The sequence below is a fragment of the Pseudophryne corroboree genome, chromosome 4 (assembly GCF_028390025.1).
Source record: "Pseudophryne corroboree isolate aPseCor3 chromosome 4, aPseCor3.hap2, whole genome shotgun sequence".
Lineage (NCBI taxonomy): Eukaryota > Metazoa > Chordata > Amphibia > Anura > Myobatrachidae > Pseudophryne > Pseudophryne corroboree.
In genome coordinates this window covers 221648755-221674800 of record NC_086447.1, presented here as the reverse complement: position 1 = coordinate 221674800, position 26046 = coordinate 221648755, and positions in this window count along the sequence as shown.

The window sequence follows — 26046 nt, the reverse complement described above, 5'->3', positions numbered from 1 at the left end:
CAAATGATTGGTATGCTAGACAATGGAAAGTGTAAAATCTTCCTGAAAGGATAAATACTGAAATCAATCACTGTCTGCAACCTCTCTTAGGCAAAACTGAAGTTTGAAAACTGTTCTTTGAAAAATAACATAAATATCGGCAACAGGTGAAAGTTGTGAAACTAATTCTGCTTCAAGCATTTTTGGGTTTGGTACTTTAAAGTCTCATAATCAGCTTTACCTTTTTGCATTGTTAAAAGTTAAGTTATGTTTTCTCTGCAGTAAAAATGAAATGTACTGTATTTAAAAGAGTGTTAAATCAAAATGCAAATTACCTAAAAAGAACGTAAAAAAATAAATTGTTCTGAAAGCTAAGCTTTTCCGAGCTTGAGGAATTTGGAAATATTGCAGTTCCTATAAATGAGGGACCATGTTGTGTAGTTGGAATGTGGTTGGTGACTAGGAGGCAGATGTACTATGCCTTGGGGAGAGATAAAGTAGAGAGATATAACGTAATAGACAATCAGCTCCCATGGACCAGGCTGCAGGAAGGGAGGTATCGGGGGGTATACAGGGAGGGTTAGATTACTTACCTACATGGTTCCTAGGATTCTGTACATCAGGATGCTGCTGCCGGGATTCTGACCATCAGCATCCCAAGCGCCAGGATCCCGATTCTATCCTGAATAAATTTGTTAAAATAGTTTATTATTTCTCGCAATGTGACTGATCAATTAGCTAATGCTATACCCATTGTTTTAAATACAGCTGTAGAGTATGCTTAACACTGTAATATAATTTGCTGTAGGAATACACATTGCTTCTGAGTACAGTAGTTTGGGTAATCAACATCATTGGTTTATGTTCTAATAATAAATGGAAACAATAAAAAATGTGTTGAGTTATTTGCACATATGCTTGCTTTTCTCAATCTTCAGAATGAGATGGGAACAGAAAATACTGACCTTTATATTTGAAAAACACAAGATTATTACTAAATTATTGACCTACAGTAGCTAATGCTTGAAGGTGAAAGTTAGTGGTGGTTGTGATCCTTCTGGGCCACTCCTTAGAGTGTAGGATGGTCAGAGACTTACCAAGGCATCCTTTCTATTGTATAGTCTCTGAGTTGTCTCTCCAGAGGCTCAGAAATTATGACTTTTTAACTTTGACTCCGTAGCTCAGTTGCCCAACTATCCATGTCGTACTTTATTCACTATGTCATATATCTTTACTGCTCTGTATTGAGCTGTGTCTTTTGGCTGCCCTACTGTTCATCCATCTCCATGACCACCTCACACAATATAAAGTATTTCGGGAATAATACTGTAGCTGGTCGCTATTCTCTGGAATATCTTGCTACAGTATGTACTGTTTTTGTTTTGACTCCCAGATACTTTCTATCAGGTTTCTCCTTATATATTGATACTGACTACTCATGTTGTGTATCAGACTCCTGCTGCTGTTCAAAACCATGATTCTGCCTGATACTTGGCCACAGTTTACCTGCATGGTGTATCAGATCCGTGGAGCGGCCTTTGATTATATCTTTGCCTGAACCCTTGAAACTTCTTGCCTGTTAATCATAGAGGACCCATCGTGCTTATTTCTCTGTTCCATATTATTGCTAAGTGCCAGTATATTTGTCCATTTACCACCTGTCACAAAATATCAAAGCACCCTCCTACACTATGTACACAAAAGTGATTGGACACTCCCCTCCTCCCTGCACAAGTGAAATGGTGTGCTCCTGCAGCAGACATGTGTTTATGAAGATATAAAACAGATATAGGGGCACTGATTAGATAATTTACTAACAAAATGGTTCGCAAGAAGGATGTAACTGAGTTTGAAAAGGGGATCATCGTAGACTGTGCAATGTCATTTTTCCAGGCTGATGCTGGACTGGTATACAGAAATTCGGGTGGACTGGCCAGCTCAGATTCCTGATCTTAACACTGCTGAGAACCTCTGACATTAACTGGAGTGATGGGTGCGTTCAGGGGCGGATTGGCCCACCAGGACACCATGACAGATTCCGATGGGCTGGTCCCATATCCCCCTCAGCCAGTCCGATTCACACTCAGGCTGGGCTAGCTCACACTGCTTCCAGTACTTGTGGTTCATTGAAATGCAATCCGGAAGTTAGGCTAGTGGGCACTTCCAGGTGCTGCTAGCCGTGAAAAGTGGTGAAGCTTTACTACCAATGGGGGGACCTTGAGAAAGTTAACCAGCCCAGCAGCATTCTTTCCCTGGCCTCAGCCAAAGGTCTCTTCAACAAGCCCGGCCCAGGAGCAGCAGCAAAGCGATGGTCGGAGCCAGGTTCACTACACCCGCTGCCACCCCAGCTCCCGCACTCTCACTGAACTGGCCAGAGCGGCGACTGAGCACTGAAGGGGACTCGGCAGAGAGGTTATTTTTAATGACATTATTTGCATTATCATGATGGTGTAAAGGACAGGGTGTCCCTGGTCACAGTGTATGGTTTGGGGACTGGACAGGAGCAGGATGTACTTTGTTCTCAGGATGCCAGCTGACCAGGCAGCACTCACAGCCAGCCCTTGGACAATCTCTAATGCAACGTCCTTCAGCCATATAGGTGTCCAATGTCTGTCCATGATGATGGGCCTATTTATGCGGTGTCTACGAATGTAATGCAGTGGCTACGTATGTAATGCGGTAGCTATGTATGTAATGCGGTGGCTATGTATGTAATGTGGTGCTAGTCATATAATGCGGTGCTATACGTGTAGTGTGGTGCTATACCTGTAATGCTGCGCTATTCGTGTTATGTGGCGCTATTTGTGTAATGCAGTGCTATACGTGTAGTGCTATACATGTAATGCGGTGCTATACGTATAATGTGGTGCTATACGTGTAATGCAGTGCTAAATTGTATAATGTGGTGCTATTCATGTAATAATGTGGTGGCTATGTATGTAATATGGTGGCTATGTATGTAATCAGGGACAAATTCTGCTGCGCTTGTCCCCTGTGCCTGTGTTTCACTACTTGTGTGTACTCCCTCCCTGTACTGTGCTGTATGTAGTGTGTGCTCCCTCCCTGTACTGTGCTGTATGTAGTGTGTACTCCCTCCCTGTACTGTGCTGTATGTAGTGTGTGCTCCTCCTCCCTGTACTTTGAAACATATAAGGTAAAAAAAAGGGGATTTGTAGAATGAAAAATCAATAAAATCAGAAGTAGATTAAAGGCATGACTGCAGTGTCGGTAGACACTGAAAGTGGGCATATCAGTCCTTGTATAGTCAGACGTACAGATGTGTATCAGGTAAGGGTATTGTAGCAACATATGCATAAAGGGGGTCATTCCGAGTTGATCGCTTGCTGATGATTGTCACAGCGCTGTGATTAGATTAAAAAAACTGCAAAACTGTGCATGCATATGCACCACAATGCGCACTCGTGTTGTACGGGTACAAAGAGTATTGTTGTTGTGCAATGCTTTTAGCAACAAATCCATTCGCACAGCTGATCGCAAGGAGATTGACAGGAAGAGGGCGTTTATGGGTGTCAACTGACTGTTTTCTGGGAGTGTTTGGGAAAACGCAGGCGTGTCCAGGTGTTTGCAGGGCGGGTATCTGACGTCAATTCCGGGACCTCCATCGCTAGAATCATCGCACAGGATAAGTAACTACAGGGCTGGTCTTGTTTTGCACAAAATGTGATTGTGTCGCTCGGCTGCACATGCGATCGCACACTTGCAAAGCAAAAATACACTCCCCCGTGGGTGGTGACAATGCGTTTGCATGGCTGTTAAAAGTAGCTAGCGAACGATCAACTCAGAATGAGGGCCACAGTCACAAGTAAACAATAGCATAACGTAAAGCAAAGGAGGCCCCAACTGTGTCTATCTCAGAATCAGGACCTCTGAGGAGTGACCCCTCCCTCTTGACAGGCCCTGCCCCTTCAATAGACTGGCCCTCATTAGGGCTGCTTCCATAAATTTCCCAGGCTGGTGTTCGAAACCCAATCCGCCCCTGGGTGCGTTCTAGACTGACTCGACCTTCTTCAGTGTCACAGTTGGTCACTGTACTTAAGATGCATTGTCAAAACATACCGCCTGCTGTTGCCCAGGAACATGTGGACAGTTTGCCAAAAAGGAGGTCTGTAGTAATCACTGCACATGGTGGACCTACAAAGTACGGACATCAATAAAATCTTGCTGATCTATTTGCTGATCTATTTGCTGTCAGTGTCCAATCACTTTTGTCTACATAGTGTAGCACTACATATCCTCATTCCTGGTTGCTTAAGTGTTCCTGTCATACTGTATCAAGCTATAAGCTCATACCATTGATTCAAAGCTCCCCCTCAATCATGTGGGTAGCATCTTTTCCCTATTAACATGACAATGCTACTATATAATGTGCCAGTTGGCAGTGTTAAAAGTAAAGCAATACCAAAGGCTATTCAGAAACTTTTATTAAATAAAAAAAAACATGCATAGTACACAAAAGAACTTAACAAATATACTTTCATGCTTAACATACAGTATCACAGTGTGCTCCAAAATAAGTAGTCCCTTTGCTGCTGAGAATATTTGCCAATTTTTTGCTTGGTAAATTCCAATATCAATATCACTATTAATGCAGACCTCACACAAGTTTTTTCTTTCAGATTTTGAATTTTCAGAACATTAATCTTCCTATTTCTCCTCACATGGCAAAGACAATGTACCCAATGTGGCCAAAAATGTGTTTGTTTTTTACACAAGTTACACAATTGTGAATAGTAGACAGCCTACTAAATCAAATTGTACTCCCATCCTTCAAACAAGTGTTTCTGCGGTATATGGGGTCTATTTACTAAGCCTTGGATGGAGATAAAGTGGATGGAGACAAAGTACTAGCCAATCAGCTCATAATTGTCATGTCACAGGTTGTGCTTGAACATTGACAGTTGGGAACTGATCGGCTGGTACTTTATCTTTATCCACTTTCTCTCTGCTCGAGGCTTAGTAAATAGACCCCATAGTTTGATATTGTCTGGTGACAGCAGATGATCTCAGAAAATAAATACTTTGTTATCCCATAATTTGAAAGAGGGATCTCCTCTCTATCATCTGAGGGTGAACATCTGAGGGGGGTTTCTATTTCAACAAGGGTATGCATAAGTTTCAGGGTGCCAAAACAAAAGAGACAGAGAACTTGTAATGTGTCACTGCCCTCATCCCCCCCCCCCCCCCCATTTTATAGCTTTTGACAATTCTGTACTATAGCTGTTAGAGAGGGTTGAGATTAATTAAATAAGAGTGGCATCTGGTCCAATAATTCCATCAATCCCTGCGCCAAGTGGAAGGAACTATTAAGGGGGTATTTTAGGTTCTCGTGCCCCCCATTTGAATCCCTGGTGTGCTTAAGAATGAGTCCCACTCTTCCTTAGCAGTGATGAGGTTAAAAAATTTCATTTAGCTTTTTTCTACTAAAGCAAACCATTCTTCCAGATTTTTGTGAGAAGTAAATATTTCAGTGACATTTTTGTAATCCAATTCACGCAGTGTATCGTGCTCAATACTCATTAATGTGAGCCATAAAAGATGATTTTGCCATAAACAACACCTTTGATTTATTATTTTTCTTAGTCTATTTTTTATTATCTTGGATCATTCCTCACTGCAGTTGAACACTATCATTACCATATATATATTCTCAGAAGAATTAAAACATTTCAACATCTGAACAGAAACGGAGTTTCATTGATCTTTATGCTATTCTGCCAGTGCTGTCCACACAGTCAACAATGAAATATATAGCTCAGAAGTTAGTCCAAGAAAATGATGTCAGCATGATTTTAATGGATCTCTATGGCACGCTATTTTTCTGGTAGATTTCTTATGTCATGCTGTAATCCATTTTGAACATGAGAAAAAAATTCTTGAAAAAGGGACCACTTCTTCTAAATTATTAACAGAACAGGAAAATGTCGAGTGAACAAACTAGACTGATTTTTTAAAGATTATAGTATGATGGAGAAATTACAAAAAGCTATACAGTATTACAAGATTTAGGCTATTTACTACAAGGACATATTAGAAGGGGTTTGCTGGGTTAACCCTGTGGTCGGGATGTCAGCGGTCACATGACCGACAGTGGCATACCGACACTGATAATCCTGACACAATAACCCTAACCCTCCTGGTGTGGCAGCATTGGCTAACCCTTTGGGGGTGGTGGCTATGGAACTGCATTCTGAGGAGCTAAGGAGCAAGTGAAGCTAGTTGCCACAAGGAAAGACAGCTAGGGAGTGGGGGGAGAGGAACAATTAAGATAAGCAGCAACATTAACTATTGATTAAAGTGGACGGACGAAGAGGAAGACCAGAGAGGAAGAAGTTAAAGAAGTTAAAAAGGAAATTATGAGAGCATGGATGAGAGTTTTGGTGGCAACAGTTGTGAGGAAGGGCCAGATTCTGGAATTTCTCTGAAGGTGGAAGCAGCAAGATTGAAATATGTCTTGAATGTGGGAAGTAAAAGAGTGTTCAGTCAGCAGGCTTGGTGAAAAAAGAGATGGTGGTGTTATCAACAAATCAAGAGTGCGAGAAAGTTTGAAGGCAAAAAGCAATAATTTCAGTCACATCCATATTTCATTGCTGGGACATCCAGGAGAACATACCAGACAGATAATAGGAGATTGGAGAGAGGACTGAGGGAGAGAGGTCAGGGGAGGAAAGGTAGATTTCATTGTAATTTGTCTATATATGATATTGAAGGCCAATGGAGCTGATGACAATTCCATGGAATAGGTGTAGAGGGAGAAGAGAATGTGGCAGACCCTTGAGGATTCCCACGGGTAAAGGAAGTGAATTGGAGTCAATACAGAGGTAGAAACAGAAAAATACCTGTTGGTGAGGTAGGACATGAACCATGATAGGACTGAGTCAAAGATGGCAATGGAGTGGAAAGTGTGCAGGAGGTGGTGGTGGTCATTAATGTCAGAGGGGGCACATGGATCAGGGAGGATGAAGAAACAGTTCAGAGACTTGCATTTGGGCACAAGAAGGCCATTGGTGAGCTTGGTGTAATGGAGAAGATGGAAGCCAGACTGAAGAGGGTCTAAAAGTGAGTGGAAAGGACAAGGTGAAGCGGATATACAGATGGGCAATTTCATGGTTGCAGACTAACATTCAGAACCCATATTTGAACTATGATTTTAATAATCTAGTCTTACATTTCGGGGACAAAACTGAAAGTGGTATGAGTTGATACTCCAAAAGATATGGTGTAGAATGAAACATAGAGCATTGGTTCCAAAGTTATATACTGTATGTTCAGGACCATTGAAGTTTTGGTGGCAGACTAACACACAAAACACATCAACATTTATAGTGACACAACTTAATCAAAAGTCTGAATCTAAGAATTACAATTGAAGCTATTTGTATTCTATAATACACATTACATGTTAGAGGTCATGTCAACATGTGTTTTTTTTTTTAGATAATTTAATTTGTTTACTTGTTTGACAAAAAAGTATGGTGGCAGACTAACAAGGAAGTGGTCGCAGACTAACAAATGAAAATCCATTTCAAAAGTATATTGAAACAGCATTTTAACCAGCTTTTCCTTTTAAATTTAACATAAAACAACAAGTCCACCTGCAGAAGAACAGCCCCTTCCTCTTCTGTTGCCAGGAGAGCCTGGGAATGGCCTGCATGTTTTTTCTTTAAAAACTGTGGAGAATGAATGATGGATGCTGCTGCCTCTGCATTGCAAATGCATTTGCAACCATTTCTTCTAACTGAACATGCAGTTTTTCCTTCACAGTCTCTTCTCCATTGGAAGCAGGTTATACATTACTTTTTGAATGTTTATCCTATTCAGCATCGGCTAGAAATCCCTGTAGTTATGTTCTACAATTATTACAGTTTTATAATGCACAGTCCTTTTCATCACCTTCCTGGCACATGAAGTATTCATTTATCTTTTGTGGAAAGTTCGGTAAAAAATGCCAACAAAGCTTTTATGCAGGAGTTCTGTGTTTGTATGGTAGCTGCAAACACTGAGGTTAGCTGGAATCTGAGATATTGTCAGGCACAGCTCAAAAACCTTTCATTTCCCAATTTTCAATGTTGGATAGTCCTTCTTAAAAAGTTCATAACACTCCTTGACAGTCTTCACAAGATATCAAAGTAAAAAAAATTTCCTTTCCATTTGTTGTTTCCATCATAATGCTGTCTTTTCTGCCATGGCAACAGTGGTTAATATAATCTCGCAAGTAGAAATTATTTACTGCCTCCATTTTTTTCAAAATAGAGAAAGATCAGGCTTTTCATTTTTTTAGGTGATGTATGGATATTAAACTTTTCTGCCAAACGCTTAATCGCTTGTTGACAGAGATCGTTTTACTCGAGCAACAGCTTTTCCCAGTGATTGTACACTACTTAATACTGGAGCACTTCTAGGAGTCTCAGGAACTTCATTGTTCTCTGCTGCTTTCCTCGAAGTTCGGAGGCGTTGCATAAAAAGTCGACATTTCTCTTATTCTCTTTTCCTGGCTGCTGGTGACTGCCTTCCCAAGTCTGTCATTTTCTCTGATGGCAGCCTTTTTTTTATTCATCTGTTTTGGCATGATAGACATGACTCTTCTCAGCTGATGTTTTTCCCATGTTGTAGAATACTATCTACTATCTAAAACATGGGCCCTCCAGCTGCTGTGGAACTACACATCCCAGCATGCCCTGCCTCAGTTTTAGCATGCCTTAACAGCAAGGGTATGCTGGGATGTGTAGCTCCGCAGCAGTTGGAGGGCTTTGTTTTGCAATCGTTATACATTACAATCCCTAAATCTTTATAAACATGTAAAATCTTATTATAGGTTATGCTGATTTAGTAAAACCTACCATAAAGTTGAGTAATAATACTTAGGTTAGTCCACAACCATGTGTCAGTCGGCAACCATCAATTTTACTTAATGTGTTAACTTTTGAGCTGTTTCAAATATGCCTAGTTATTGGTCCATCTAAGTGGTAAGACAATTCAGAGTTTAAGTTCCTAATCATAAGAACTTTTATAAAAAAAAATATTTTAACATGGGCGTAGTCTAACAGTTGCCACCAAGGGTAGTTATAAAAGAAAGTATACATACCTATTTCAACTACAAAAGTACTAAAACAACATCCTAGCCTTCTTAACATTGGTGGTCATCTTTGAAATTGCAAAGCATTATGGATATGCATATCGTGAGGCAAATATGAATGTTTGACTATACCTGATGTATATTACATTGAAACAGTCCAAGTGCATGACATTATTAAAATGCTTATAACATTCATTAAATTATTATTTGAGGAAAAAGTATTTAGGAAACTACAATAAATTGCCTGTCCCAAAATATGTAACACTTCTATATTAAATAAAAAATATAATGTTGCAACTTTGTTCACCTTAATGTGGAAATGGCTAGATGTGTTCTCATAAACTATTGCTGCAGTCATGCCAAACAGACCTTCTCTGTGGACCAGGTATCATTTGACACTTTATGCATCTTAATTGCATCCCTTTTACTCAAATGTGCATCAAAATGTGAGAAAACAACTTCACGAGACTGCACTGATTAATGTGGTATGCAACACTTGTGTATCTGTGTGTGATTTAAGTCCAAATCTGTAGACAAAGTGCTATGATGGATTGTCTCTGGCTTTTTTTCATGCCAAGTTCTGTTGTGCACTCAGTCGCACACAAATACTGTACGCAAGTTTTACATATAATCAGTTCAGTGCGGTTTTGTAACATTGTGGTTAAGATGCACATTAGAGCAAAAAAGATGCTACACAATGCATTGAGGAGTATGAGGAGACATCTGTAGACAAAACTCTCAAGAAGCTTGGAGGCATAGGGGAGGAGAGAGAGGTCAGTAGTTAGAGGATCAAGGTTAAGTCATGGTTTCTTCATGGTGAGTGAAAAAGGTGTGCATGAAGAGGCGATAGTCAGCAGAGAGGGAGAGGTTGAAGAAATAGGCAGAGTGTGAGCAAGCATTAAAGAAATACAGTGGAGGTGGGAGGTTATGGGGTCAGGAGTAAGGGGCAGATAAGTAGACAAGCTTGTGGACATAATACTGGGTGATGGGGAATAAGGCTGGAAGGGTAGGAGGGTAGGTAATGGTTGGTAGTGTAGGAAGTAGAGGTTGTAGAGAGGAGATAGCATTGCGAATAGCATTGATTTTCAAAATAAAAATATTGCTAATTTGAAGATCAGAGATGAGGATGGCGTGGCCTAGCTGGCACAAGGCCATGCCCCATTTTTGTGTGTGCATCTTCAATATGATGATTGTAGGAGCATGACCGTGGGTGTGTGTGTCCCTCCATTTTTAGTCACGCAAGGGGTGAGCCCAGCACATTGAAAATAATACATAATTTAAAAATAATCTTCCCAATATAAAACTTTTGTTTACCTTTTTACTTTGTTGTAACTTTCAATTACAAGTAAACACAAACACTGATAGCAGTTTGAGTGCAGCACATTTGACATTGGGGTATTTCTCCATTGGTACAGTTCTTCAGAACACAATGGTTCCTTCCTTCAAGAAAGATTTGTCTGTCATCTTCAGAAGGTTCAAGAATCTCAATCTGAGAAGTTGCTTCATCTGTGACGAGATGGACTTTCAAAGTGTCAGCATCAGTATTTAAAGGGTCAACTAGGAATCTAATCTGAGGTCTTTTCAGTTGTAGATCATGGAGCATTTCCAGAAAGCCATCTTTAATTTCTTTGGTCAATGCAGCATACCGTGTTGTGCTACTTTTAGGATAATGGGTGCTTATTCTCTCACGTGTGTGTCTGTAAGAACAGATCAATGATTTTATTTAACTTGTTTCATTGTTGAAAAGAAAGACTCACAAAAGGTAAGTTGACCCAAACATTCATAGCAGTTTGAACACAGCACATTTGACATTGGGGTATTTCTCCATTGGTACAGTTCTCCAGAACTCAATGGTTCCTTCCTTCAAGAATGATTTAATTCTGTCATCCTCAGAAAGTTCAAAAATCTCAATCTGAGAAATTGCTTCATCTGTGACTAGAGGGGCTTTCAAAGTGTCGGCATCAGTATTAAAAGGGTCAACTAGGAATCCAGTTTGAGGTCTTTTCAGCTGTAGGTCATGGAACCTTTCCAGAAAGACATCTTCAAGTTCTTAGGTCAATGCAGCATACTGTGTTGTGCTACTTTAATGTATTTTTTTTTTTAGTGGAACTTTTTACAAACTGTGTTTTCAATAAAAAAATGTAAACTCTGGTTTGTATGCAGTTGAAGCCACTCACAGTAATTCTCTCACATGTGTGTTTGTAAGAACAGATCGATGTTTTGATTTCACTTGACTCAGTGTTGAAAAGAAAGACTCACAAAAAGTAAGTTGACCCAAACATTGACAGCAGTTTGAGCGCAGCATATTTGTCATTGGGGTATTTCTCCATTGGTACAGTTCTCTAGAACTCAATGGTTCCTTCCTTTAAGAAAGATTTAAGTCTGTCATCCTCAAAAACATCTCAATCTGAGAAGTTGCTTCATCTGTGACTAGAGGGGCTTTCAAAGTGTCAGCATCAGTATTGAAAGGGTCAACTAGGAATCTAATCTGAGGTCTTTTCAGCTGTAGATCATGGAAATTTTCCAGAAAGCCATCTTTAAGTTCTTTGGTAAATGCAGCATACCTGTCAGGGCCAACTGTTTTTGTGAATCCCTTAACCCTGGACCAACCGAAGATGTAGGTGCTGGAGTATGGTGAAAACATGGAGGACAAAGAAATTTATTTTTCATATATTTATTAAATGACAATGATTCCAATAATGAGTTAAATGACAATCATTAGTCACCGTATGTAAACTGACATACTGCAATGAATGGCATAATGATAAACAGGAACGGTTTTATAGATGCACTGAATAAATGTTGATACAACTGAGTTTAAACAGGCTTGATAATGAATGAAGTATTGTCCAAATGAAGCAATGATTGGTGCCAAACTGTAAGGAGTGTTAACTGGATATTGTAGACATAAATGAATAACTGTAGAGACTTGTACAGAAGCTTAAAGGTTAGACTGGAAGGCTGTTAAGAATTGTCCTTGATTAAAGCAACAATGAAGATACAATACTGAAAAGAATACTTGCAGGCTGTGAAGATAATACTTGAAGCACTGTGAAGCTGCAGCAGACGACAATGGTGAAGAATGAGTTAGACTGGATGATGAGAGAATGAGGAAATGAGGATCAGGATTAGGTAGAAACTTCCACAGACTGTGTGATTATGGCAGGCAGTCACTGAACAGGGTAACCCCTCACAGAACTCCGGGAATCCACTTGTTGCCACTTGGAGAGCGATTGACTGACAGCACAGCAGGGAGCAGGTGGATTTCTTGCTGTGAAGGTTGCAGGCAGACCCCTGGGATCGGAGGCGATATCAGGACCACTGGAACCACACAGGATATCACGGAGAGAGCACTGAGCTAGGGCATAGAGTAGATGCAACAAAGCACAGGCCCAGAGTAACATAATTCCAGCCTACTTAAAAAGCAGCACAAGCATGGGATTGGCTAACACTTACCCACAGGTGTTTCACAAGTGCTCTCAGGTGCTCATTTGGTCTCCAACATGGCCGCCTCCTATGCTGCAGACACACAGTGGCACCTTCGGCCATTTGTTCCCTGCACTCCCGACTCCCAGAACCTGCATCACCTCTGCCGCTGACTATGCCGCGTCCCCACACTGCCGCACAGTACTGCAAGCAAACGTGCCGGCAACGGATGGACCCCAGAACCCACAGTGGTGAGTAGAGATGTGCACCGGAAATTTTTCGGGTTTTGTGTTTTGGTTTTGGGTTCGGTTCCGTGGCCGTGTTTTGGGTTCGAACGCGTTTTGGCAAAACCTCACCGAATTTTTTTTGTCGGATTCGGGTGTGTTTTGGATTCGGGTGTTTTTTTCAAAAAACCCTAAAAAACAGCTTAAATCATAGAATTTGGGGGTCATTTTGATCCCAAAGTATTATTAACCTCAATAACCATAATTTCCACTCATTTTCAGTCTATTCTGAACACTTCACACCTCACAATATTATTTTTAGTCCTAAAATTTGCACCGAGGTCGCTGGATGACTAAGCTCAGCGACCCAAGTGGCCGACACAAACACCTGGCCCATCTAGGAGTGGCACTGCAGTGTCACGCAGGATGGCCCTTCAAAAAAACACTCCCCAAACAGCACATGACGCAAAGAAAAAAAGAGGCGCAATGAGGTAGCTGTGTGACTAAGCTCAGCGACCCAAGTGGCCGACACAAACACCTGGCCCATCTAGGAGTGGCACTGCAGTGTCACGCAGGATGGCCCTTCCAAAAAACACTCCCCAAACAGCACATGACGCAAAGAAAAAAAGAGGCGCAATGAGGTAGCTGGGTGAGTAAGCTAAGCGACCCTAGTGGCCGACACAAACACCTGGCCCATCTAGGAGTGGCACTGCAGTGTCAGGCCGGATGGCCCTTCCAAAAAATACTCCCCAAACAGCACATGACGCAAAGAAGAAAAAAAAGAGGCGCAATGAGGTAGCTGTGTGACTAAGATAAGTGACCCTAGTGGCCGACACAAACACCTGGCCCATCTAGGAGTGGCACTGCAGTGTCACGCAGGATGGCCCTTCCAAAAAATACTCCCCAAACAGCACATGACGCAAAGAAGAAAAAAAAGAGGCGCAATGAGGTAGCTGTGTGACTAAGATAAGCGACCCTAGTAGCCGACACAAACACCTGGCCCATCTAGGAGTGGCACTGCAGTGTCACGCAGGATGGCCCTTCCAAAAAACACTCCCCAAACAGCACATGACGCAAAGAAAAATTAAAGAAAAAAGAGGTGCAAGATGGAATTGTCCTTGGGCCCTCCCACCCACCCTTATGTTGTATAAACAGGACATGCACACTTTAACCAACCCATCATTTCAGTGACAGGGTCTGCCACACGACTGTGACTGAAATGACGGGTTGGTTTGGACCCCCACCAAAAAAGAAGCAATTAATCTCTCCTTGCACAAACTGGCTCTACAGAGGCAAGATGTCCACCTCATCATCATCCTCCGATTCATCACCGTGTACATCCCTCTCCTCACAGATTATCAATTCGTCCCCACTGGAATCCACCATCACAGCTCCCTGTGTACTTTGTGGAGGCAATTGCTGCTGGTGAATGTCTCCATGGAGGAATTGATTATAATTCATTTTAATGAACATCATCTTCTCCACATTTTCTGGAAGTAACCTCGTACGCCGATTGCTGACAAGGTGAGCGGCGGCACTAAACACTCTTTCGGAGTACACACTTGTGGGAGGGCAACTTAGGTAGAATAAAGCCAGTTTGTGCAAGGGCCTCCAAATTGCCTCTTTTTCCTGCCAGTATACGTACGGACTGTCTGACGTGCCTACTTGGATGCGGTCACTTATATAATCCTCCACCATTCTTTCAATGGTGAGAGAATCATATGCAGTGACAGTAGACGACATGTCCGTAATCGTTGGCAGGTCCTTCAGTCCGGACCAGATGTCAGCATCAGCAGTCGCTCCAGACTGCCCTGCATCACCGCCAGCGGGTGGGCTCGGAATTCTGAGCCTTTTCCTCGCACCCCCAGTTGCGGGAGAATGTGAAGGAGGAGATGTTGACAGGTCGCGTTCCGCTTGACTTGACAATTTTCTCACCAGCAGTTCTTTGAACCCCTGCAGACTTGTGTCTGCCGGAAAGAGAGATACAACGTAGGTTTTAAATCTAGGATCGAGCACGGTGGCCAAAATGTAGTGCTCTGATTTCAACAGATTGACCACCCGTGAATCCTTGTTAAGCGAATTAAGGGCTCCATCCACAAGTCCCACATGCCTAGCGGAATCGCTCAGTGTTAGCTCCTCCTTCAATGTATACAGCTTCTTCTGCAAAAGCCTGATGAGGGGAATGACCTGACTCAGGCTGGCAGTGTCTGAACTGACTTCACGTGTGGCAAGTTCAAAAGGTTGCAGAACCTTGCACAACGTTGAAATCATTCTCCACTGCGCTTGAGACAGGTGCATTCCACCTCCTATATCGTGGTCAGTTGTATAGGCTTGAATGGCCTTTTGCTGCTCCTCCAACCTCTGAAGCATATAGAGGGTTGAATTCCACCTCGTTACCACTTCTTGCTTCAGATGATGGCAGGGCAGGTTCAGGCGTTTTTGGTGTTGCTCCAGTCTTCTGTACGTGGTGCCTGTACGCCGAAAGTGTCCCGCAATTCTTCTGGCCACCGACAGCATCTCTTGCACGCCCCTGTCATTTTTTAAATAATTCTGCACCACCAAATTCAAGGTATGTGCAAAACATGGGACGTGCTGGAATTTGCCCAGATTTAATGCACACACAATATTGCTGGCGTTGTCCGATGCCACAAATCCACAGGAGAGTCCAATTGGGGTAAGCCATTCTGCGATGATCTTCCTCAGTTGCCGTAAGAGGTTTTCAGCTGTGTGCGTATTCTGGAAAGCGGTGATACAAAGCGTAGCCTGCCTAGGAAAGAGTTGGCGTTTGCGAGATGCTGCTACTGGTGCCGCCGCTGCTGTTCTTGCGGCGGGAGTCAATACATCTACCCAGTGGGCTGTCACAGTCATATAGTCCTGAGTCTGCCCTGCTCCACTTGTCCACATGTCCGTGGTTAAGTGGACATTGGGTACAACTGCATTTTTTAGGACACTGGTGAGTCTTTTTCTGAGGCTTGTGTACATTTTCGGTATCGCCTGCCTAGAGAAATGGAACCTAGATGGTATTTGGTACCGGGGACACAGTACCTCAAACAAGTCTATAGTTGGCTCTGCAGTAATGATGGATACCGGAACCACGTTTCTCACCGCCCAGGATGCCAAGGCCTCAGTTATCCGCTTTGCAGCAGGATGACTGCTGTGATATTTCATCTTCCTCGCAAAGGACTGTTGGACAGTCAATTGCTTGGTGGAAGTAGTAAAAGTGGTCTTACGACTTCCCCTCTGGGATGACCATCGACTCCCAGCAGCAACAACAGCAGCGCCAGCAGCAGTAGGCGTTACACGCAAGGATGCATCAGAGGCATCCCAGGCAGGAGAGGACTCGTCAGAATTGCCAGTGACATGGCCTGCAGGACTATTGGCATTCCTGGGGAAGGAGGAAATTGACACTGAGGGAGTTGGTGGGGTGGTTTGCGTGAGCTTGGTTACAAGCGGAAGGGATTTACTGGTCAGTGGACTGCTTCCGCTGTCGCCCAAAGTTTTTTTAACTTGTCACTGACTTATGATGAATGCGCTGCAGGTGACGTATAAGGGAGGATGTTCCGAGGTGGTTAACGTCCTTACCCCTACTTATTACAGCTTGACAAAGGCAACACACGGCTTGACACCTGTTGTCCGCATTTCTGTTGAAATACTTCCACACCGAAGAGCTGATTTTTTTGGTATTTTCACCAGGCATGTCAATGGCCCTATTCCTCCCACGGACAACAGGTGTCTCCCCGGGTGCCTGACTTAAACAAACCACCTCACCATCAGAATCCTCCTTGTCAATTTCCTCCCCAGCGCCAGCAACACCCATATCCTCCTCATCCTGGTGTACTTCAACACTGACATCTTCAATCTGACTATCAGGAACTGGACTGCGGGTGCTCCTTCCAGCACTTGCAGGGGGCGTGCAAATGGTGGAAGGCGCATGCTCGTCACGTCGAGTGTTGGGAAGGTCAGGCATCGCAACCGACACAATTGGACTCTCCTTGTGGATTTGTGATTTCTTTTGCCAGCTTAAGTCTTTTCATTTTTCTAGCGAGAGGCTGAGTGCTTCCATCCTCATGTGAAGCTGAACCACTAGCCATGAACATAGGCCAGGGCCTCAGCCGTTCCTTGCCACTCCGTGTGGTAAATGGCATATTGGCAAGTTTACGCTTCTCCTCCGACGATTTTATTTTAGATTTTTGAGTCCTTTTTTTACTGATATTTTGTGTTTTGGATTTTACATGCTCTGTACTATGACATTGGGCATCGGCCTTGGCAGACGACGTTGATGGAATTTCATCGTCTCGGCCATGACTAGTGGCAGCAGCTTCAGCACGAGGTGGAAGTGGATCTTGATCTTTCCCTATTTTTGGAACCTCAACAATTTTGTTCTCCATATTTTAATAGGCACAACTAAAAGGCACCTCAGGTAAACAATGGAGATGGATGGATACTAGTATACTTATGGATGACGAGTGACTGACGACACAGAGGTAGCTACAGCCGTGGACTACCGTACTGCGTCTGATAGTATAGAGATGATAATGATATAAAAAATATATATATATCACTACTGCAGGTATATATAATATAATGACGGACCTGCTGGACACTGTCAGCAGACTCCTAAACTACTAGTATGAAGAAGATAGAAAAAAAAAACCCCACCACAGGTAGGTATACAATTATGGACGAGCACTGACGACACAGAGGTAGCTACAGCCGTGGACTACCGTACTGCGTCTGCTAGTATAGAGATGATAATGATATAAAAAATATATATATATCACTACTGCAGGTATATATAATATAATGACGGACCTGATGGACACTGTCAGCAGACTCCTAAACTACTAGTATGAAGAAGATAGAAAAAAAAACCCCACCACAGGTAGGTATACAATTATGGACGAGCACTGACGACACAGAGGTAGCTACAGCCGTGGACTACCGTACTGCGTCTGCTAGTATAGAGATGATAATGATATAAAAAATATATATATATCACTACTGCAGGTATATATAATATAATGACGGACCTGCTGGACACTGTCAGCAGACTCCTAAACTACTAGTATGAAGAAGATAGAAAAAAAAACCCCACCACAGGTAGGTATACAATTATGGACGAGCACTGATGACACAGAGGTAGCTACAGCCGTGGACTACCGTACTGCGACTGCTAGTATAGAGATGATAATGATATAAAAAATATATATATATCACTACTGCAGGTATATATAATATAATGACGGACCTGCTGGACACTGTCTGTCAGCAGACTCCTAAACTACTAGTATGAAGAAGATAGAAAAAAAAAACCCACCACAGGTAGGTATACAATTATGGACGAGCACTGATGACACAGAGGTAGCCACAGCCGTGGACTACCGTACTGCGTCTGCTAATATAGAGATGATAAAGATGATAGAGATGAACAAAAAAAATATAACACTACAGCAGGTAAATATTTATATAATATAATGAATGACGGACCTGCTGGACACTGTCAGCAGAATGCGTTTATAGAATAAAAAAAAAAAAACACCACAGGAGTGTTTAACTTTTTCAGGCAGACAATATACTGGTGGTCACTGGTCAGTCACACTGGCAGCAAAAGTGTGCACTGTACTCCTGCTATAACTGCACCCCAGTCTCCCCCACAATTCAGCTGTGTGAGCAGTGAGCACTCAGCACAGTCAGATATACATAGATGATATTATCATGCAGCACACTGAGGCTGAGCACAGATATGGTATGTGACTGTGTATCGTTTTTTTTCAGGCAGAGAACGGATTATATTAAATAATAAATAAAACTGGTGGTGGTCACTAGTAACTATCAGCAAAACTCTGCACTCTGAGTACTCCTAATGCTCCCCAAAATTACTTAGTTAGTAGTAAATCAACTCAAGTGTCTCTATCTATTCTAACGGAGAGGACGCCAGCTACGTCATCTCCCTATCAATCTCAATGCACGTGTGAAAATGGCGGCGACGCGCGGCTCCTTATATAGAATCCGAGTCTCGCGATAGAATACGAGCCTCGCGAGAATCCGACAGCGGGATGATGACGTTCGGGCGCGCTCGGGTTAACCGAGCAAGGCGGGAAGATCCGAGTCTGCCTCAAACCCGTGTAAAAAGGGTGAAGTTCGGGGGGGTTCGGATTCCGAGGAACCGAACCCGCTCATCTCTAGTGGTGAGTGATCGGTTTGTGACAATACCATGTTGTGCTACTCTTTAAGCTAATGGGTGCCTGTTCACTTGCCTTTAACAGTGAGGGAAATTGTGTTAGTTCCCCCCTTTGAAGTTGTGCATTGAACAATTTGACAAATGCAAATATATATTGCACCATGTCAGGCAGTATCTTGAACTTCCCTTGAAGATCCAGGTTGAGTCTGTACAGATGCTGCGGCATGTCCAGCAGAAATGCAAGGTCTAAAACGCATTGTGAGTCAAAGAGCTGAGGGTATTCCTTTCATTTTGCTTCCATTAAAAGCTTCACAGGGTTCAACAGTTCCAAAAACTGTGATAAAACTTTTTCTTTTGAAAGCCACCTCACAGTACATTGAAGTGGCAAGTCACCTGGAAACCCTTAGTCAAGCTCAACAATGAGTTTCCTGAATTGTCTCTGGTTAAGAGCATGTGTGCGAATATAATTTTCAATTTTTAGGACAGGATGCATTAAGTGATCAAAATGTAGCTTTTATACACGAGTTGCTCCCAATGGATGATACAGTGAAACATCCAGAAGTCATGGAACCATTCGTCAGCCCAGCACAGCCCCACAAGACCATTCACTGATCCAATCATGGATGGTGCCCCATTGGTTGCTATTGCTGTAAGTTTTGATAAAGGCAAATTTGATTCTGAAAAAACCTCCATCAGTGTTTTTTTTATATCAATTCCCCCGGTCCGGTCTTTAAAAATGGAATGACATCTAGGATTTCTTCCTTTATTACACAATCATTTGATACAATGCGTACAAATATTGCCAACTGAGCTTTGTCCTGTACATCACAAGACTCGTCTAGTGCAATGCTGAAGTACTCACATTTCTGTAGATCAGATTTTAACTGGGATTCAATAGAAACAGTAATTTCAGATATTCTATCCTCAATTGTATGGCATGAGAGTTGAAGGTCTGAAACCATTTTTTTTCAGATTTTTATCTTCTGGGCACAAAATGGACACTACTGGGGTCATTCCGAGTTGATTGCTTACTAGCAACTTTTTGCTGTGCTGCAATCAGATAGTAACCTCCTATGAGGGAGTGTATTTTCGCTTTGCAAGTGTGCAGTCGACGGCACAAAAAAGTTTTTTGCAGTTTCTGAGTAGCTCTGGACTTACTCAGCCGCTGCGATCACTTCAGTCTTTCTGGTCCCGGAATTGATGTCAGACACCCGCCCTGCAAACGCTTGGACACGCCTGACTTTTTCCAAACACTCCCAGAAAACGGTCAGTTGACACCCATAAATGCCCACTTTCTGGCAATCATCTCGCGATCGGCTGCGCGAATGGATTCTTCTTAAATCCATCGCCCAGCACCGATCCTCTTTGTACCCGTGCAACGCGCCTGTGCATTGCGGTGCATACGCATCGCAGTTTTGCCGAGTTTCAACCTGAGTTGCTAGCGAGCGATCTACTTGGAATGACCCCCCACATCTGTAAGACACCTTTTCACTAAATCACCTTTATTGTAAGGTTTCTTAGCACGAGCAATAATCCAAGCAACTTGATACGAGGCATGTGTAACTGTCTGGGAGTGCTTGTCAAATTTGCAGAACACTTGCGTCTGTTTTTAAATTTGACTCTTAAAACTTATTATTTTGTGCAAACAGGGGCCCTCATTCCGAGTCGTTCGCTCGGTATTTTTCATCGCATCGCAGTGAAATTCCGCTTAGTGCGCATGCGCAATATTCGCACTGCGACTGCGCCAAGTATCTTTGCTATGAAGAAAGTATTTTTACTCACGGCTTTCTCATCGCTCCGGCGAACGTAATGTGATTGACAGGAAATGGGTGTTACTGGGCGGAAACACGGCGTTTTATGGGCGTGTGGCTGAAAACGCTACCGTTTCCGGAAAAAACGCAGGAGTGGCCGGAGAAACGGGGGAGTGGTTGGGCGAACGCTGGGTGTGTTTGTGACGTCAAACCAGGAACGACAAGCACTGAACTGATCGCACAGGCAGAGTAAGTCTGGAGCTACTCTAAAACTGCTAAGTAGTTTGTGCTCGCAATATTGCGAATACATCGGTCGCAATTTTAAGATGCTAAGATACACTCCCAGTAGGCGGCGGCTTAGCGTGTGTAACTCTGCTAAATTCGCCTTGCGACCGATCAACTCGGAATGAGGGCCAGAGTTCAGTACCTTTTGGAAATTCCTAATCAATGATAACATGGTGTGTGCTGAAATGACGCTGGAGATTTGAATACTTGAAATGTGTCCGTAGAGTTTGGTATATCAGACAAGTGGGTTTGCGTTTGCATTCCATGAAAAAATATAAAATTTCCCATTCTGCTATTTTTTTTTTCCATTTTTCAAAAGGTTTGGCTTTGGTATATTCTGGAATTAATAAAACAAAAATTTCGTACAGTCATACACTAATAAAAAAGGATCTAATCAGCTCAGCAGACTATTGTTAAAAATCCACAGCTGCAGTGTCAGGTAAAGTAGTTCCTCAGGACGTCTCCGTATTCTGGCTTCTTAAAATACACTGAAACAAGCCAGATCCACAGAAAATACACAGAAAAAAGCAACTTCCACAGAAAATACACTGAAAGAAAGCCTCTTACACACAAAATACACTGAAAAAAGCCAGATCCACAGAAAATACAGTTTAAAAAACACAAACACATACATTTTGAAATACAAAACCACATAAAATAATTGAAAAAGTCAAATTCACTTAGTACACGTCAACTTTTCCATGTGTCACTCCAGCCCCCTCCCATGTCAGTCCAGCCCAGGGCGGGATTATTGGTGAGGTAACAGTGGCTGCTGTCCCAAGGCCCTTCAGAATGCCCCCAGACCCCACACTGCTACCCACATACTTAAAAGGTATTAAAAAAAAGAACTTAAGAGGTATTCACTTCTACCTAAATGCTGTTTATTCAAGAGCTGTGGTAATAAATAAACAAATAACAATTATCTCCCTGAACAGTAAAACCTTTTGCCCAGTCTCTCTAGTAAAGGCTTTCCTATGGGCAGGGGCGGATTGGCATGGAAGTCAGCCTGGGAAATTTTTCAAAGCAGCCCTAAGAAGGGGGAGGTGTCCGTAAAGGGGGTGGAGTCTGTGGAGGGCATTTGGGGGAGGCACTAAATCCCCTTCTCAAAGCAAGAGCATTTTCAACATTGAAACTTCTTGTCCACAGAAATGTACCTCGCTCACTAACTCCACTCACACTCCCTTCCCCTGCGTTGTACCACACTGACACTTCACTCACATTCCCTTTCCCTGTACTGTACCACACACTGACACTCACACTCCCTCCCCATGCGCTGTAACACACACTGACAATCACACTCCTTCCCCTGCGTTGTAACACACTGACACACTCCCTCCCCCTGCGCTGTACCACACACTAACACACTCCCTCCCCCTGTACTGTACCACACACTGACACACTCCCTCTCCGTGCGCTGTAACACACTGACACTCACACACCCTCCCCCTGCCCTGTAACACACTGACACTCACACTCCTTCCCCCTGCGCTGTACCACACACTCACACTCCCTCTCCCTGCCCTGTAACACAATGACACTCACACTCCCTCCCCTTGCGCTTTACCACACACTGACACACATACTCCCTCCCCCTGCGCTGTACCACACACTGACATTTACACTCCCTCCCCTGCCCTGTAAAACACTGACACACACTACCTCCCTCTGCACTGTACAACACAATGACACTCACACTCCCACCCGCTGTGCTGTACCACACACTGACACTCACACATCCTCCCCTGTGCTGTACCACACACTGACACTCACACTCCCTCCCCTGCGCTGTAACACACTGACACTCACACTCCCTCCCCTGCGCTGTAACACACTGACACTCACACTCCCTACCCCTGTGCTTCACCACACACTGACACTCACACTCCCTCCCCCTGCACTGTACCACACACTGACACTCACACTCCCTCCCCCAGCGTTGTACCACACACTGACACTCACACTCCACCTGTGCTGTACCACACACTGACACACACACTACCACTGTGCTGTACCACACACTGACACACACTCCCTCCCCTGCGCTGTAACACACTGACACTCACACTCCCTCCCCCTGTGCTTCACCACACACTGACACTCACACTCCCTCCCATGAACTTCAACACACTGACACACTCCCTCCCCATGCCCTGTAACACACTGATACTCACACTCCCTCCCCCTGCCCTGTAACACACTGACATTCACACTCCCTCCCCCTGCCCTGTAACACACTGATACTCACACTCCCTCCCCCTGCGCTATACCACACACTGACACACTCCCTCCCTGCACTGTACGACACTGACACTAACAGTTATAGTTCCTCCCCCTTGCACTGTATTATATACACAAACACACTATTTTTTAACTTTAGTCCTTAACATTACATCCAGCCGTCGTTTTTACCGGCGGCTCTTGAGTATGCACCAGTCTTCCCTCAAGGTGGCTTCAATGCTACCTGCAGTGCTGGAGATGGCCGAAGAGTAAAGGGGGCAGTGATTTCCCCCAGGCAGCCCTCCTGTGGCAATTTTTCCATGGCTCCAGTCTCCCTAGGCAGGCTCCAGTCTCCCCAGGCTCACCCCCCAACCAATCTCCAGGCTCCCCCCCCCCCCCCCAGCATAGTCTCTGTGGGCTTAGGCTGTTAGGGCCAGGGATGAATACCGCAGCGGAATACTTCCGAGCCCTGCGACTGTATCTCTCCTCTCCTCGTGGCAGCGGCTCCGCCTCTCATTACACGATGTGATGTCATGTGACATCCCAAGCCTCCTGTGAAGGAGGCAGGCTAATATTGGCTGCTAGTGGGAGGCTGAGACCAGTGTCAAGTGCGGGTGCGGGAGCGGGAGCCGCATCATATGAAGGGGAGAGCCGCATGCGACTTAAAAGCCGCGGGTTGGCCACCCCTGTTCTAGAAGATAATAGCTAGAATCTGATTGCTTGCTGTTGGCAACATCTCCAATTTTGAAAACTGGCAGTTTAATAAATATACCCCTTAGGGTGGTATCCTATTAGCTGCAGTGAGTTATCGCAGTTAAAGGATTCCCCAGGACTATCCAATTAGCCCCATAGGCCAGCAATTATTGTGGATTATGAGGCACGCAAAGCAGATTCCCCGATAACCAGCCCCAGGAGACCCGTTATCGAACGATAACACATGGGTACACGATCTTAGCACAGTTCCCATGTGTTATCGGCCGATAACGGGTGATTTTCCGCACGGTACGAACAGGGTGTAATTGGATAGCCTGATAGTATTATCAGGCTAAAAAGCCCGTTATTACCATGCAGTAAATCACGGCATCTAATAGTATACCACCCAAGTCTCAGATGACTCCTGTCACATGCCAGCACTGGAAAACTTCGGTTTTTAGAATATTCCAGTTTTAGAATACTGAATATGAGAGCCTCTACCTGTAATTAGTGATGAGCACCGGAAATTTTTCGGGTTTTGTGTTTTGGTTTTGGGTTCGGTTCCGCGGCCGTGTTTTGGGTTCGAACGCGTTTTGGCAAAACCTCACCGAATTTTTTTTGTCGGATTCGGGTGTGTTTTGGATTCGGGTGTTTTTTTCAAAAAACCCTAAAAAAACAGCTTAAATCATAGAATTTGGGGGTCATTTTGATCCCAAAGTATTATTAACCTCAATAACCATAATTTCCACTCATTTTCAGTCTATTCTGAACACCTCACACCTCACAATATTATTTTTAGTCCTAAAATTTGCACCGAGGTCGCTGGATGACTAAGCTCAGCGACCCAAGTGGCCGACACAAACACCTGGCCCATCTAGGAGTGGCACTGCAGTGTCACGCAGGATGGCCCTTCAAAAAACTACTCCTCAAACAGCACATGACGCAAAGAAGAAAAAAAAGAGGCGCAATGAGGTAGCTGTGTGAGTAAGCTAAGCGACCCTAGTGGCCGACACAAACACCTGGCCCATCTAGGAGTGGCACTGCAGTGTCACGCAGGATGGCCCTTCCAAAAAACACCCCCCAAACAGCACATGACGCAAAGAAAAAAAGAGGCGCAATGAGGTAGCTGTGTGACTAAGATAAGCGACCCAAGTGGCCGACACAAACACCTGGCCCATCTAGGAGTGGCACTGCAGTGTCACGCAGGATGGCCCTTCCAAAAAACACCCCCCAAACAGCACATGATGCAAAGAAAAAAAGAGGCGCAATGAGGTAGCTGTGTGACTAAGATAAGCGACCCAAGTGGCCGACACAAACACCTGGCCCATCTAGGAGTGGCACTGCAGTGTCACGCAGGATGGCCCTTCCAAAAACTACTCCCCAAACAGCACATGACGCAAAGAAGAAAAAAAAGAGGCGCAATGAGGTAGCTGTGTGAGTAAGCTAAGCGACCCTAGTGGCCGACACAAACACCTGGCCCATCTAGGAGTGGCACTGCAGTGTCACGCAGGATGGCCCTTCCAAAAAACACCCCCCAAACAGCACATGACGCAAAGAAAAAAAGAGGCGCAATGAGGTAGCTGTGTGACTAAGCCAAGCGACCCTAGTGGCCGACACAAACACCTGGCCCATCTAGGAGTGGCACTGCAGTGTCACGCAGGATGGCCCTTCAAAAAACTACTCCCCAAACAGCACATGACGCAAAGAAGAAAAAAAAGATGCGCAATGAGGTAGCTGTGTGACTAAGATAAGCGACCCAAGTGGCCGACACAAACACCTGGCCCATCTAGGAGTGGCACTGCAGTGTCACGCAGGATGGCCCTTCCAAAAACTACTCCCCAAACAGCACATGACGCAAAGAAAAATGAAAGAAAAAAGAGGTGCAAGATGGAATTGTCCTTGGGCCCTCCCACCCACCCTTATGTTGTATAAACAGGACATGCACACTTTAACCAACCCATCATTTCAGTGACAGGGTCTGCCACACGACTGTGACTGAAATGACGGGTTGGTTTGGACCCCCACCAAAAAAGAAGCAATTAATCTCTCCTTGCACAAACTGGCTCTACAGAGGCAAGATGTCCACCTCATCATCATCCTCCGATATATCACCGTGTACATCCCCCTCCTCACAGATTATCAATTCGTCCCCACTGGAATCCACCATCTCAGCTCCCTGTGTACTTTGTGGAGGCA